Here is a 16,738-nt window from a genome sequence, read left to right on the forward strand (position 1 = left end):
CCCTAAAAAGTGAACCAAGGGTCAAAATACCATGCGGTAAAATGACCCCGGGTCATTATACCGCATGGTATTTTGACCCAGGGGTCATTTTTCCCATATGGTATTTTGAACCCCCCTTGCGGTATATTGAATCCCCCTGTTTTTGATAAAAAGTATTGCAGAAAATCTAATTTACAATTTGTTGGCTATCATTTTTTTTAATTGGAGGTTTTTAGTAGGGGGTTCAATATACCGCAGGGGGTCAAAATCCCATGGCTAAGTAAAATTTTCAAAACATCTTTTCGAGCATGTTAAATACATACAAACTACTTATTGGAGTATTATTACTATGTAAAGGAGTTAGAAGAGCTAGAATTTTTGACATGAGAGGTCTATAGTAGGGGGTTCAATATACTGCAGGGGGGTCAAAATACCATGGCTATTAAAGTAAAATTTTCAAAACATCTTTTCCATCATGTTAAATACATACAAACTACTAAGTATTGGAGTATTATTGCTATGTTAAGGAGTTAGAATAGCTGTATTTTGAAATGAGAGGTCTATAGTAGGGGGTTCAATATACCGCAAAGGGGGGGGGGGTGGTCAAAATACCATGGCTAAGTAAAATTTTCAAAACATCTTTTCCAGCATGTTAAATACATACAAACTACTTATTGGAGTATTAATACTATGTTAAGGAGTTAAAATAGCTAGATTTTTTTACATGAGAGGTCTATAGTAGGGGGTTCAATATACCGCAGGAGGACCAAAATACCATGGCTAAGTAAAATTTTCAAAACATCTTTTCCAGCATGTTAAATACATACAAACTACTTATTGGAGTATTATTATTATGTTAAGGAGTTAGAATAGCTAGATTTTTTTACATGAGAGGTCTATAGTAGAGGGTTCAATATACCGCAGGAGGATGACATGAAGGAATTATTTCTTAAATGTTATTTTATTTGGTCTTGAAATATAAAATAGAGAATGTTATTTTATTTGGTCTTGAAATATATAATAGAGAATGTTATTTTATTTGGTCTTGAAATATAAAATAGAGAATGTTATTTTATTTGGTCTTGGAATATTAAATAGAGAATATTATTCTATTTGGTCTTGGAATATTAAATAGAGAATATTATTCTATTTGGTCTTGGAACTTGTATGTGCATGAAATTGTTGTCCTTTGGATCCATAACAGAGAAAATTGTAAAATATTGGTTTATATATGACTATTAACACATTCCCGTATATGCATGGGTGTGTGTGTGTGTAGGGATTCAATTTCAATTTATAACCGCCATTTGTTTACAGAGCATTTTTGATAGTAGGTTGTGGCCAAAGTTAATGTAAAGCTTTTGGATAAAATAAATGCACAAAATCATTCTATTTTGACTATCAAGGTATAATCAATTAACATTTAAATATAGATTTTTTTTATCTAGCTTTATAAGGCTTTTAAAATAGATTCATTTAAGAAACAAATTGTGGCATTTTTGATATATGTATTTTATAATTTAGTTGAAACTCCCAGCCATATTGTGCCAAAATTGAACCTTGTTCTTTGGTTTCAACTGAACTTTGATGGAAATGATATCTCAGTAAAATGCTTGGCTTTTGATAAAGGAATATATTGCAGAAATCACATGTCTCTGACATCATTTCTTCAAATTTCTAGGAGCGTGTACAACAATATGAAGTGTTTGTTGCTGACCATCATCAGTACGCTGATGCTTACAACAATTGTATCGAATGGTTGAATGGTATACGTGAGAAGCTCTCCATGTGTTCTGACGTGTCTTGAGATTGCCATACCATCCAGAACAGACTGGACAAAATACAGGTAGCTATTGCTATGTTTTGTTTAGAGACTATAATAACATTGCAGTTAGGCCACATCAATTTGTTAATTGTTTACTAGACGAAAAAGATAAAGGGATTCCAGAATTTGCTTCCTGTTTGATTTTTTATTGAGCAAAATATTGATATTTTATTAATTTACTAAAAGATTGAATGGTTTCCAAATTCAAAATTATGGAAAAAGCTCAATGATTCAGGCATTTTGGTGACTGGATTGAGTTTGGTTAAATAAGTGTATTGTATCCAAAATTTTTGCAGAAAAATCCAAAAAAAGAAAAAATGATGTGGCTTCATTCTTAATTGTATATTATATTCATTAGAAATCTTCACATTTATAGGTCTATCTTTTATTTAAGAAAAATTTCTTTACTAAATTATTCTTCCTAGTCTTTAAGAACTTATGTATTCGAAGACAGATAAGGGAATTAATATTTATCAGAGTCTCACATTTTTTTTCTTGAAAGGCCCCGTAAATCAAATCAAATATTTTTATTGTCATATAAATTTTACAGTTTGTGACCAACATATATTAACACAATAAACATATATACATACATATCAAACATACACAATAAAAAACAGCATCAAAATTTATAACAACAAACAAGCTGTTAAGAGTCCCCTGCCCTCAGTTCTAATGACTTTTTCAAGTAGGATCCTAACTTATTTGTTTGTAAAGGCATTGATGGATTTAATAAATAATGATTTTTTTCTTCTTCAGTTAAATTATTAAAGTTATTATTTTCAGAACATATGTGTTGAAAAAAGGCATTTCTTAAGAGTTTTATTATAATCACAATAGAGTAAAAAATGTTTCTCATCCTCTAGTATTTTATATTTATGACAAAGTCGTTCCTCTCTTGGAAATATCTCCCCTTTTCAATCAAGAGGGAGTGATCACTTATTCTAAATTTAGTGATTAATCTCCTTATCTGAAAATTAGATATATTTAAATAAGATTCGAGTTTGTAATCTTTTTTAAGTTTTTTATATAGATATAATTTACTTTTATCATCAATGTTTTCAAATTTAGTTTCAATTAAATCTTCATATCTATTTTTTATTTTCAAATTTAAATCGTTTTTTATTTTATTTACATCTTTTATGTCCTTACAAGTAGAAAGAATATTAAGGTCAATATTAGTCTCTTCAACAATATTTTTTGCATATGTATACCCTGAATAAGTTCCCGTCAAATCTAGAGACTGTGTTAGTGAAAAAGCTTCCTTTATCAATGTATTAATATTATTATTATATAGTCTAGCTAAATATAAAATGGTTTGTGTTTTAATAAAACATTCTATAGGCAATCTCCCTAATTCAACTCTTGCTCCTAAATTGGATGCATTTTTTCTTATTCCTAAAGTAGATTTACAAAATTTAAGATGAATATTTTCAATAGGGGTTTTGTCTGTAAAATCAAGTTGATTAATTTGTTTTCCTGAAGATAAGGCTCTGTTTTTGGCTCTATGAAAAGAAATATATGTATCCAAATATGTTACTTCTGAATTATAGGTCATAATTGGTTTTACTAAGGAATCAAAAAAGATTATTTGCTACTTTAATAGGTAGATTATTCAATGATTTAGTATAGGATTTTATTGCAAAAAATACTTTTTTTGCCTTTTTTGTCAGCTCTAAAGTACTTTGTGATAAATTTCCATTACATTTTATCAACATTCCCAAAAATGAATATTCTGATACGCTCTCTATGGCTTTATTCTCATAGTAAATATGTGAAATTTCATCATTTTGTTTTGACTGACTAAAAATCATGGATTTAGTTTTGTTTGTATTCAAAGAGAGTTGCCATTTGTTGCAATATAATTTAACATTATTTAAACTGTTTTGAAGACCCTCTTTCGATTCTGACAGGATTAAAAGATCATCTGCAAAAAGGAGGCATCCCACCTTACTATTTATAAGCTTAAGGGGACTTGAATCATTTCCCTCAAAATTAATAAATACTATTTTACCAACTATATGGAAATTTACTTTTAAAAAGAAATTTGATTTTTATAAGAAATGTTTTGGTTGTTAAATTTATTTTATGATTTTTTTAGCTCACCTGGCCCTAAGGGAAAAGTGAGCTTTTCTCATCACTTGGTGTCCATTGTCGTCGTCGTCCGTCAACCATCGTCGTCTGTTAATTTTTACAAAAATCTTCTCCTCTGAAACTACTAGGGTATCTAGTTTAAAAAATGAGTATGATGACCCTGCCTACCAACCAAGATGGCTGCCATGGCTAAAAATAGAACATAGGGGTAAAATGCAGTTTTTGGCTTATATCTCGGTAACTAAAGCATTTAGAGCAAATCTGACATGAGGTAAAAATGTTCATCATGTTAAGATCTATCCACCCTGGAATTTTCAGACGAATCAAACAACCAGTTGTTGGGTTGCTGCCCCTGAATTGGTGATTTTAAGGAAATTTTGCAGTTTTTATACGACCGCAAAAATTAATAATTTTTGGTCATATATTGGTATCACGTCATTGTCGTCGTCGTCGTTAGCGTCGTTCGAAGACGGATGGTTTCCGGATAATAACTTTAGTATAAGTTAATAGAAATCAGTAAAATTTTAAGGTAAGGTTTATAACCAATTAAGGAAGGGAGGGATATATTTTGGGGGTTTTGGTCCCAATAGTTTAGGAACAAGGGGTCAAAATAAGTATTTTTTTAGTTTCGAGACAATAACTTGTGTGTAAGTGTGTGGATCTTTCTGAAATTGTACCACAAGTTTCCATTTCAAAAAAGGAAGGTTGGGATTGATTTTGGGGGATATAGCCCAAACTGTTTAGGAGTTAGGGGCCAAAAACAATACTTTTGTTTAATTGAGGTCTGGAGCTGACATGTCAGTTAACTGCTAGTAGTCTGTTGTTATTTATGTACTATTGTCATTTTGTTTATTTTCTTTTGTTACATCTTCTGACATCGCACTCAGACTTCTCTCGAAATGAATTTTAATGTGCATATTGTTATGCGTTTACTTTCCTACATTGGCTGGAGGTATAGGGGGAGGGTTGAGATCTCATAAACATGTTTAACCCCGCTGCATTTTTGCCCCTGTCCCAAGTCAGGAGCCTCTGGCCTTTGTTAGTCTTGTATTGTTTTTAATTTTAGTTTCTTGTGTATAATTTTGAGTTTAGTATGACGTCCATTATTACTGAACTAGTATATATATTTGTTTATGGGCCAGCTGAAGGATGCCTCCGGGTGCGGGAATTTCTCGCTGCATTGAAGACCTATTGGTGACCTTCTGCTGTTGTCTGTTCTATGATCAGGTTGTTGTCTCTTTGACACATTCCCCATTTCCATTCTCAATTTTATTTTCTAATACTTTGTTTAAATTGCTTATTCAATTGGGTTTTATTCTTGAATTCTTGGGGTTCTTAAATATGCTGAATCTAACCATGTATTAAGTTTTTGGAATTTGGTCCTCGTTTTTGAATTGGTCTACATGAGGATCAAAGGGTCCAAAATTAAACTTTGTTTGATTTCATCAAAAATTGAATAAATGAGGTTGTTTGATATGCAGAATATAACCGTGTATTAAAATTTGAGTCCCGTTTTCAAATTGGTCTACATTATGGTCCAAAGGGTCCAAAATAAAACTTTAGTTTGATTTTAACAAAAATTGAATTCTTGGGGTTCATTGATATGCTGAATCTAAACATGTATTTAGATTTTTATACACCCGTCAAATTTTTGACGGGACGTATTATGGTATACAAATGTCTGGCGTCCATCCGTTGTCTGTCCGTCTGTCTGTCCATCTGTCCGTCTGTCTGTCCGGCGTAAACATGTCGCACCGTAACTTGAGAATGAATTATCCAAATTTCATGAAACTTAACATAGTTGTTTCTTATGATGGTCAAACGATCTGTATACTTTTTGGTGAAAATAAGATTAAAACTTTTGGAGTTACTAAAACAGGTGTGTGTTTTTTTTTCACATGTCGCACCATATCTCAAAAACAATTTATGATTATTGCTTAAAAACTTTACACGCTTCTTAGTTATATTAATCTTAAGATCTGTATACTTTTTGGTGATGATTCAAAATTTTATTTTAGAGATATTGAGTATTTTGTTAAAAAAGGGGGAGGGGTTTTTCACATGTCGCGCTGTATCTCAAAAACAGTTTATGATTATTGCTTAAAACTTTACACACTTCTTAGTTATATTAACCTTAAGATCTGTATACTTTTTGGTGATGATTCAAAATTTTATTTTTGAGTTATTGAGTATTTTGTAAAAAAAGGGGAGGGGTTTTTCACATGTCGCGCCGTATCTCAAAAACGATTTATGATTATTGCTTAAAATTTTACACACTTCTTAGTTATATTAATCTTAAGATCTGTATACTTTTTGGTTTTGATTCAAAATTTTATTTTTGAGATATTGATTTTTTTTTTAAAAGGGGGGTTTTCACATGTCGCGCCGTATCTCAAAAACGATTTATGATTATTGCTTAAAATTTTTCTTAGTTATATTAATCTAAAGATCTGTATACTTTTTGGTTTTGATTCAAAATTTTATTTTAGAGATATTGAGTTTTTTGTAAAAAAAAAGGGTGTTTTCGCATGTCTCGCCAAATGTCAGAAACTATTTATGCTTATTGCATAAAAATTCACACACAAGACGACGGGCGTATCATGCGCTCATGGTGCAGCTGTTTATTCATTATGGGCCCAGTTTTCAAGTTGGTCCAAATTGGGGTCCAAAATTTAACTTTGTTTGATTTCAACAAAAATTGAATGTATGGGGTTCTTTGGTATGCTAAATCTAACCATGTACTTAGATTTTTGATTTTTGGGCCCTGTTATCAAATTGGTCCACATTGAGGTCAAAAAGGTCCAAAATTAAACTTTGTTTGATTTCATCAAAAATTGAATTCTTGGGATTCTTTGATATGCTGAATCAATCCATGGCCATGTATTTAGATTTTGGATATTGGACCATAATAGGTAAATTTAATTTTTTAGCTCACCTGGCCCGAAGGGCCAAGTGAGCTTTTCTCATCACTTGGCGTCCGTCGTCCGTCGTCCGTCGTCGTCCGTCGTCGTCCGTCATCTGCGTAAACTTTTTACATTTTGAACTTCTTCTAGAGAACCACTGAATGGAATGAAACCAAACATGGCATGAATGTTCCTTATGAGGTGCTGACCAAGTGTTGTTACTTTGTAGCCGATCCATCATCCAAGATGGCCACCAGCGGGGGACTTAGTTTAACAAAGGACCCTATGGGAAATGCATACAAATGACTTCTTTTAGAGAACCACTGAATGGAATGAAACCAAACATGGCATGAATGTTTCTTATGAGGTGCTGACCGAGTGTTGTTACTTTGAAGCCGATCCATAATCCAAGATGGCAGCCAGCGGGGGACTTAGTTTAACAAAGGACCCTATGGGAAATGCATACAAATGTCTTCTTTTAGAGAACCACTGAATGGAATGAAACAAAACATAGCATGAATGTTCATTAGGAGGTGCTGACCAAGTGTTGTTACTTTGTACTTGATCCATCATCCAAGATGGCCGCCAGCGGGGGACTTAGTTTAACATAGGACCCTATGGGAAATGCATACAAATGACTTCTTTTAGAGAACCACTGAATGGAATGAAACAAAACATAGCATGAATGTTCCTTACAAGGTGCTGACCAAGTGTTGTTACTTTGTAGCCATTCCATCATCCAAAATGGCCGCCAGCGAGGGACATAGTTTAACATAGGACCCTATGGGAAAGGCATACAAATGACTTCTTTTAGAGAACCACTGAATGGAATGAAACAAAACATAGCATGAATGTTCATTAGGAGGTGCTGACCAAGTGTTGTTACTTTGTAGCCGATCCATCATCCAAGATGGCCGCCAGCGGGGGACTTAGTTTAACATAGGACCCTATGGGAAATGCATACAAATGACTTCTTTTAGAGAACCACTGAATGGAATGAAACAAAACATAGCATGAATGTTCCTTACAAGGTGCTGACCAAGTGTTGTTACTTTGTAGCCGTTCCATCATCCAAAATGGCCGCCAGTGAGGGACTTAGTTTAACATAGGACCCTATGAGAAATACATACAAATGTCTTCTTTTAGAGAACCACTGAATGGAATGAAACCTAACATGGCAAGAATGTTCCTTATGAGGTGCTGACCAAGTGTTGTTACTTTGAAGCCGATCCATCATCCAAGATGGCAACCAGTGGGGGACTTAGTTTAACATAGGATCCTATGGGAAATACATACAAATGTTTTCTTTTAGAGAACCACTGAATGCAATGAAACCAAACATGGCATGAATGTTCCTTATGAGGTGCTGACCGAGTGTTGTTACTTTGAAGCCGATCCATAATCCAAGATGGCCGCCAGCGGGGGACTTAGTTTAACATGGGACCCTATGGGAAATACATACAAACGTCTTCTTTTAGAGAACCACTGAATGGAATGAAACAAAACATAGCATGAATGTTCATTAGGAGGTGCTGACCAAGTGTTGTTACTTTGTAGCCGATCCATCATCCAAGATGGCCGCCAGCGGGGGACTTAGTTTAACATAGGACCCTATGGGAAATGCATACAAATGACTTCTTTTAGAGAACCACTGAATGGAATGAAACAAAACATAGCATGAATGTTCCTTACAAGGTGCTGACCAAGTGTTGTTACTTTGTAGCCGTTCCATCATCCAAAATGGCCGCCAGTGAGGGACTTAGTTTAACATAGGACCCTATGAGAAATACATACAAATGTCTTCTTTTAGAGAACCACTGAATGGAATGAAACCTAACATGGCAAGAATGTTCCTTATGAGGTGCTGACCAAGTGTTGTTACTTTGAAGCCGATCCATCATCCAAGATGGCAACCAGTGGGGGACTTAGTTTAACATAGGATCCTATGGGAAATACATACAAATGTTTTCTTTTAGAGAACCACTGAATGCAATGAAACCAAACATGGCATGAATGTTCCTTATGAGGTGCTGACCGAGTGTTGTTACTTTGAAGCCGATCCATAATCCAAGATGGCCGCCAGCGGGGGACTTAGTTTAACATGGGACCCTATGGGAAATACATACAAATGTCTTCTTTTAGAGAACCACTGAATGGAATGAAACCAAACATGGCAAGAATGTTCCTTATGAGGTGCTGACCAAGTGTTGTTACTTTGAAGCCGATCCATCAACCAAGATGGCAGCCAGCGGGGGACTTAGTTTAACATAGGACCCTATGGGAAATACATACAAATGTTTTCTTTTAGAGAACCACTGAATGCAATGAAACCAAACATGGCATGAATGTTCCTTATGAGGTGCTGACCAAGTGTTGTTACTTTGTAGCCGATCCATCATCCAAGATGGCAACCAGCGGGGGACTTAGTTTAACATAGGATCCTATGGGAAATACATACAAATGTTTTCTTTTAGAGAACCACTGAATGCAATGAAACCAAACATGGCATGAATGTTCCTTATGAGGTGCTGACCGAGTGTTGTTACTTTGAAGCCGATCAATAATCCAAGATGGCCGCCAGCGGGGGACTTAGTTTAACATGGGACCCTATGGGAAATACATACAAACGTCTTCTTTTAGAGAACCACTGAATGGAATGAAACCTAACATGGCAAGAATGTTCCTTATGAGGTGCTGACCAAGTGTTGTTACTTTGAAGCCGATCCATCATCCAAGATGGCAACCAGCGGGGGACTTAGTTTAACATAGGATCCTATGGGAAATACATACAAATGTTTTCTTTTAGAGAACCACTGAATGCAATGAAACCAAACATGGCATGAATGTTCCTTATGAGGTGCTGACCGAGTGTTGTTACTTTGAAGCCGATCCATAATCCAAGATGGCCGCCAGCGGGGGACTTAGTTTAACATGGGACCCTATGGGAAATACATACAAACGTCTTCTTTTAGAGGACCACTGAATGGAATGAAACCAAACATGGCAAGAATGTTCCTTATGAGGTGCTGACCAAGTGTTGTTACTTTGAAGCCGATCCATCAACCAAGATGGCAACCAGCGGGGGACTTAGTTTAACATAGGATCCTATGGGAAATACATACAAATGTTTTCTTTTAGAGAACCACTGAATGGAATGAAACCAAACATGGCATGAATGTTCCTTATGAGGTGCTGACCAAGTGTTGTTACTTTGTAGCCGATCCATCATCCAAGATGGCCGCCAGCGGGGGACTTAGTTTAACAAAGGACCCTATGGGAAATGCATACAAATGACTTCTTTTAGAGAACCACTGAATGGAATGAAACCAAACATGGCATGAATGTTTCTTATGAGGTGCTGACCGAGTGTTGTTACTTTGAAGCCGATCCATAATCCAAGATGGCAGCCATCGGGGGACTTAGTTTAACAAAGGACCCTATGGGAAATGCATACAAATGTCTTCTTTTAGAGAACCACTGAATGGAATGAAACAAAACATAGCATGAATGTTCATTAGGAGGTGCTGACCAAGTGTTGTTACTTTGTAGTTGATCCATCATCCAAGATGGCCGCCAGTGGGGGACTTAGTTTAACATAGGACCCTACGGGAAATGCATACAAATGACTTCTTTTAGAGAACCACTGAATGGAATGAAACAAAACATAGCATGAATGTTCCTTACAAGGTGCTGACCAAGTGTTGTTACTTTGTAGCCATTCCATCATCCAAAATGGCCGCCAGCGAGGGACATAGTTTAACATAGGACCCTATGGGAAAGGCATACAAATGACTTCTTTTAGAGAACCACTGAATGGAATGAAACAAAACATAGCATGAATGTTCATTAGGAGGTGCTGACCAAGTGTTGTTACTTTGTAGCCGATCCATCATCCAAGATGGCCGCCAGCGGGGGACTTAGTTTAACATAGGACCCTATGGGAAATGCATACAAATGACTTCTTTTAGAGAACCACTGAATGGAATGAAACAAAACATAGCATGAATGTTCCTTACAAGGTGCTGACCAAGTGTTGTTACTTTGTAGCCGTTCCATCATCCAAAATGGCCGCCAGTGAGGGACTTAGTTTAACATAGGACCCTATGAGAAATACATACAAATGTCTTCTTTTAGAGAACCACTGAATGGAATGAAACCTAACATGGCAAGAATGTTCCTTATGAGGTGCTGACCAAGTGTTGTTACTTTGAAGCCGATCCATCATCCAAGATGGCAACCAGCGGGGGACTTAGTTTAACATAGGATCCTATGGGAAATACATACAAATGTTTTCTTTTAGAGAACCACTGAATGCAATGAAACCAAACATGGCATGAATGTTCCTTATGAAGTGCTGACCGAGTGTTGTTACTTTGAAGCCGATCCATAATCCAAGATGGCCGCCAGCGGGGGACTTAGTTTAACATGGGACCCTATGGGAAATACATACAAACGTCTTCTTTTAGAGAACCACTGAATGGAATGAAACCAAACATGGCAAGAATGTTCCTTATGAGGTGCTGACCAAGTGTTGTTACTTTGAAGCCGATCCATCAACCAAGATGGCAGCCAGCGGGGGACTTAGTTTAACATAGGATCCTATGGGAAATACATACAAATGTTTTCTTTTAGAGAACCACTGAATGGAATGAAACCAAACATGGCATGAATGTTCCTTATGAGGTGCTGACCAAGTGTTGTTACTTTGTAGCCGATCCATCATCCAAGATGGCCGCCAGCGGGGGACTTAGTTTAACAAAGGACCCTATGGGAAATGCATACAAATGACTTCTTTTAGAGAACCACTGAATGGAATGAAACCAAACATGGCATGAATGTTTCTTATGAGGTGCTGACCGAGTGTTGTTACTTTGAAGCCGATCCATAATCCAAGATGGCAGCCAGCGGGGGACTTAGTTTAACAAAGGACCCTATGGGAAATGCATACAAATGTCTTCTTTTAGAGAACCACTGAATGGAATGAAACAAAACATAGCATGAATGTTCATTAGGAGGTGCTGACCAGGTGTTGTTACTTTGTAGTTGATCCATCATCCAAGATGGCCGCCAGCGGGGGACTTAGTTTAACATAGGACCCTATGGGAAATGCATACAAATGACTTCTTTTAGAGAACCACTGAATGGAATGAAACAAAACATAGCATGAATGTTCCTTACAAGGTGCTGACCAAGTGTTGTTACTTTGTAGCCGTTCCATCATCCAAAATGGCCGCCAGTGAGGGACTTAGTTTAACATAGGACCCTATGAGAAATACATACAAATGTCTTCTTTTAGAGAACCACTGAATGGAATGAAACCTAACATGGCAAGAATGTTCCTTATGAGGTGCTGACCAAGTGTTGTTACTTTGAAGCCGATCCATCATCCAAGATGGCAACCAGCGGGGGACTTAGTTTAACATAGGATCCTATGGGAAATACATACAAATGTTTTCTTTTAGAGAACCACTGAATGCAATGAAACCAAACATGGCATGAATGTTCCTTATGAGGTGCTGACCGAGTGTTGTTACTTTGAAGCCGATCCATAATCCAAGATGGCCGCCAGCGGGGGACTTAGTTTAACATGGGACCCTATGGGAAATACATACAAACGTCTTCTTTTAGAGAACCACTGAATGGAATGAAACCAAACATGGCAAGAATGTTCCTTATGAGGTGCTGACCAAGTGTTGTTACTTTGAAGCCGATCCATCAACCAAGATGGCAGCCAGCGGGGGACTTAGTTTAACATAGGATCCTATGGGAAATACATACAAATGTTTTCTTTTAGAGAACCACTGAATGGAATGAAACCAAACATGGCATGAATGTTCCTTATGAGGTGCTGACCAAGTGTTGTTACTTTGTAGCCGATCCATCATCCAAGATGGCCGCCAGCGGGGGACTTAGTTTAACAAAGGACCCTATGGGAAATGCATACAAATGACTTCTTTTAGAGAACCACTGAATGGAATGAAACCAAACATGGCATGAATGTTTCTTATGAGGTGCTGACCGAGTGTTGTTACTTTGAAGCCGATCCATAATCCAAGATGGCAGCCAGCGGGGGACTTAGTTTAACAAAGGACCCTATGGGAAATGCATACAAATGTCTTCTTTTAGAGAACCACTGAATGGAATGAAACAAAACATAGCATGAATGTTCATTAGGAGGTGCTGACCAGGTGTTGTTACTTTGTAGTTGATCCATCATCCAAGATGGCCGCCAGCGGGGGACTTAGTTTAACATAGGACCCTATGGGAAATGCATACAAATGACTTCTTTTAGAGAACCACTGAATGGAATGAAACAAAACATAGCATGAATGTTCCTTACAAGGTGCTGACCAAGTGTTGTTACTTTGTAGCCATTCCATCATCCAAAATGGCCGCCAGCGAGGGACATAGTTTAACATAAGACCCTATGGGAAAGGCATACAAATGACTTCTTTTAGAGAACCACTGAATGGAATGAAACAAAACATAGCATGAATGTTCATTAGGAGGTGCTGACCAAGTGTTGTTACTTTGTACTTGATCCATCATCCAAGATGGCCGCCAGCGGGGGACTTAGTTTAACATAGGATCCTATGGGAAATACATACAAATGTTTTCTTTTAGAGAACCACTGAATGGAATGAAACAAAACATAGCATGAATGTTCCTTACAAGGTGCTGACCAAGTGTTGTTACTTTGTAGCCGTTCCATCATCCAAAATGGCCGCCAGTGAGGGACTTAGTTTAACATAGGACCCTATGAGAAATACATACAAATGTCTTCTTTTAGAGAACCACTGAATGGAATGAAACCTAACATGGCAAGAATGTTCCTTATGAGGTGCTGACCAAGTGTTGTTACTTTGAAGCCGATCCATCATCCAAGATGGCAACCAGCGGGGGACTTAGTTTAACATAGGATCCTATGGGAAATACATACAAATGTTTTCTTTTAGAGAACCACTGAATGCAATGAAACCAAACATGGCATGAATGTTCCTTATGAGGTGCTGACCGAGTGTTGTTACTTTGAAGCCGATCCATAATCCAAGATGGCCGCCAGCGGGGGACTTAGTTTAACATGGGACCCTATGGGAAATACATACAAACGTCTTCTTTTAGAGAACCACTGAATGGAATGAAACCAAACATGGCAAGAATGTTCCTTATGAGGTGCTGACCAAGTGTTGTTACTTTGAAGCCGATCCATCAACCAAGATGGCAGCCAGCGGGGGACTTAGTTTAACATAGGATCCTTTGGGAAATACATACAAATGTTTTCTTTTAGAGAACCACTGAATGGAATGAAACCAAACATGGCATGAATGTTTCTTATGAGGTGCTGACCAAGTGTTGTTACTATGAAGCCGATCCATAATCTAAGATGGCCGCCAGCGGAGGACTTAGTTTAACATAGGACCCTATGAGAAATACGTACAAATGTTTTCTTTTAGAGAACCATTGAATGGAATGAAACCAAACATGGCATGCATGTTCCTTTCGAGGTGCTGACCAAGTGTTGTTACTTTGAAGCTGATCCTTCATCTATGATGGCTGCCAGATGGGGACAATGTTTAACAAAGGACCCTATGGACAATACATACAAATGTCTTCTTTTAGAGAACCACATACTGAATGGATTGAACCAAACATGGCATGAATGTTCCTTATGAGGTGCTGACTAATTTTTGTTACTTTGAAGCTGATCCTTCATCCATGATGGCCGCCAATGGGGGGACTTCCTTTAACATAAGACCCTATGGGAAATACATACAAATGCTTCTTCTAGAGGTGCACTGAATGGAATGAAACCAAAACATGGCATAAATGTTTCTTATGAGGTGCTGATTAAGTGTTGCTACTTTGTTGCTGATTTACTGTTCAAGATGGCCACCAGGATTTTTTTATTAAATTACAGGACCAATATTAAACCAAATTTGGCCTCACTCATTATTAGGGTATCTGTTATGATTTCAATCTATTTTTACATGATTTCCAAAACCAAAGTAGAATCAGGTGAGCGACACAGGCTCTTGAGAGCCTCTAGTTTAAGTTCATTAGACCACATTGAAACCTATGCTGTGTCAACTATTTAATCACAATCCAAATTCAGAGCTGTATCAAGCTTGAATGTTGTGTCCATACTTGCCCCAACTGTTCAGGGTTTGACCTCTGCGGTCGTATAAAGCTGCGCTCTGCGGAGCAACTGGTTCTAGTTTCCAGAAAATAACTTGTGTATAACTTTATTGATCTATCTGACATTGTACCACAAGGTTCCATTTAACAAAGGGAAGGCTGGGATTCAGTTTGGGGTTAATTTCCCCGAACATGTAGGAATAAGGGGGATAAAAGGGCCCAAAAGAAGCATTTTTCTAGTTTACAGACAATAACTTGTGTTTAAGTGTATAGATCTCTCTCAAATTATACTACAAGGTTTCTTACTACAAAGGAAAAGCTGGAATTGAGTTTAAGGGTTCTTGCTCCAAGGGGGGTTTCAATAAGTTGGGGGCCAAAATAAGCATTTTTGTAGTTTCCAGTTAATAACTTGTGTTTAAGTGTATAAATCTCTCAAAAATTATACCACAAGTTTCAATACTACAAAGGAATTTTTATGGGGTTTTATGGCTCGAATCATCTAGCAAATTGGGGCAAAAAACAAGAGTATTTTCTGGTTTAAGGCAATTTAGACAATTTAAAAGCAGTGTAAGGGAGGTAGTCCCAATTCCATTTTAAGAAAACTGTTATATATTGTTTGATTACCTCCCTTACACTGCTTGAAAATTATGTATTAAGAAATGATGATTGTCTTGAGATGATTAGCTGTGTAATTTTTTTTTAAAAGTTACAATTAATTGATATTTATTCTAACCATGACTGTATGTCATTTTATATTTTAATATTTTATGATGTATTTAAATGAGTAGTTATTGTTGCAAACTCCATTAGAAATTTGAATTGAGATTATTTTTGGAATAAGGGAAAGGGGAGGTGAAAACAAATTGGAGGGGTGGGGGGGATAAAATTTTTATCATTTCAGAAATTAAAAAGGAAATTTCTTCAAATATTTTTTTTTGAGGGGATTAATATTCAACAGCATAGTGAATTGGTTGGTATATCCGTAAACTATTGGTTTATAGTTACAAACATTGAGTTGGGTAACTTCTACAGGAAGTGGACACCATCATTGTTATGACCTGTATACTGACAAAATACATGTATTTTAACAATTGAATGGTCAATTATTGGATACTACGACATTATGTTTATCTTGGAGGAAATGGTATATCCCCACACCTCCATGATTTTAGGTCAGGATTATATTTAAACAGCTGTTTCTGCTTTTTTTTCAATCTGTTTCGTCCCTGCCAAGGGTACTCATCAGGTACCGTAAGGCAACCACGACAATTAATTTTATCCCAATGGTCTATTTTAAGTTATCGACATATCAGGTATAGGTTATATTGAAACAGACGTATTTAAGTTCTTAGTATTGTTCGCTAATATATGCGTTATTGCATGAAGAACTTTGACGAAAAGAATATGAAAAAGTTCTATCTTCCAGACCTAAGAAAAATTTCAGAATAGAAATATGAAGAGCTTACTTTATCTTAGCACTTGATAGAATTTCAAATTGTTGTTTCTTGCAGGCAAAACATGTATATAGATATAGGAAGATGTGGTATGAGTGCCAATGAGACAACTCTCCATCCAAATTACAATTTATAAAAGTAAACCATTATAGGTCAAGGTACGGCCTTCAACACGGAGCCTTGGCTCACACTGAACAACAAGCTATAAAGGGCCCCAAAATTACAAGTGTAAAACCATTCAAACGGGAAAACCAACGGTCTAATCTATATAAAAAACTAGAGGCTCTCAAGAGCCTGTGTCGCTCACCTGACTCTACTTGGGATTTTGAAATAAAATGAAAAAATGT

At 36.6% G+C, this 16,738-nt stretch overlaps 1 long non-coding RNA gene across 5 annotated transcripts; it reads left to right on the forward strand.

The window, feature by feature from the left end:
- The first annotated feature begins 6,818 nt into the window (after positions 1 to 6,818).
- On the forward strand, positions 6,819 to 14,852 carry LOC127721404 (uncharacterized). 5 transcript variants are annotated; one of them, XR_007991218.1, is made up of 5 exons: positions 6,819 to 7,334; positions 7,667 to 8,496; positions 10,489 to 11,816; positions 11,983 to 12,978; positions 13,477 to 13,514. It is a non-coding gene; the product is annotated as an uncharacterized LOC127721404 (long non-coding RNA). The 5 variants fall into 5 exon arrangements; XR_007991221.1 differs by having other exon boundaries at positions 7,833 to 8,496; XR_007991219.1 differs by having other exon boundaries at positions 6,819 to 7,002.
- Positions 14,853 to 16,738: the final 1,886 nt, after the last annotated feature.

This window comes from Mytilus californianus, unplaced genomic scaffold (genome assembly GCF_021869535.1).
Source record: "Mytilus californianus isolate M0D057914Y unplaced genomic scaffold, xbMytCali1.0.p SCAF_12, whole genome shotgun sequence".
Classification (NCBI taxonomy): domain Eukaryota; kingdom Metazoa; phylum Mollusca; class Bivalvia; order Mytilida; family Mytilidae; genus Mytilus; species Mytilus californianus.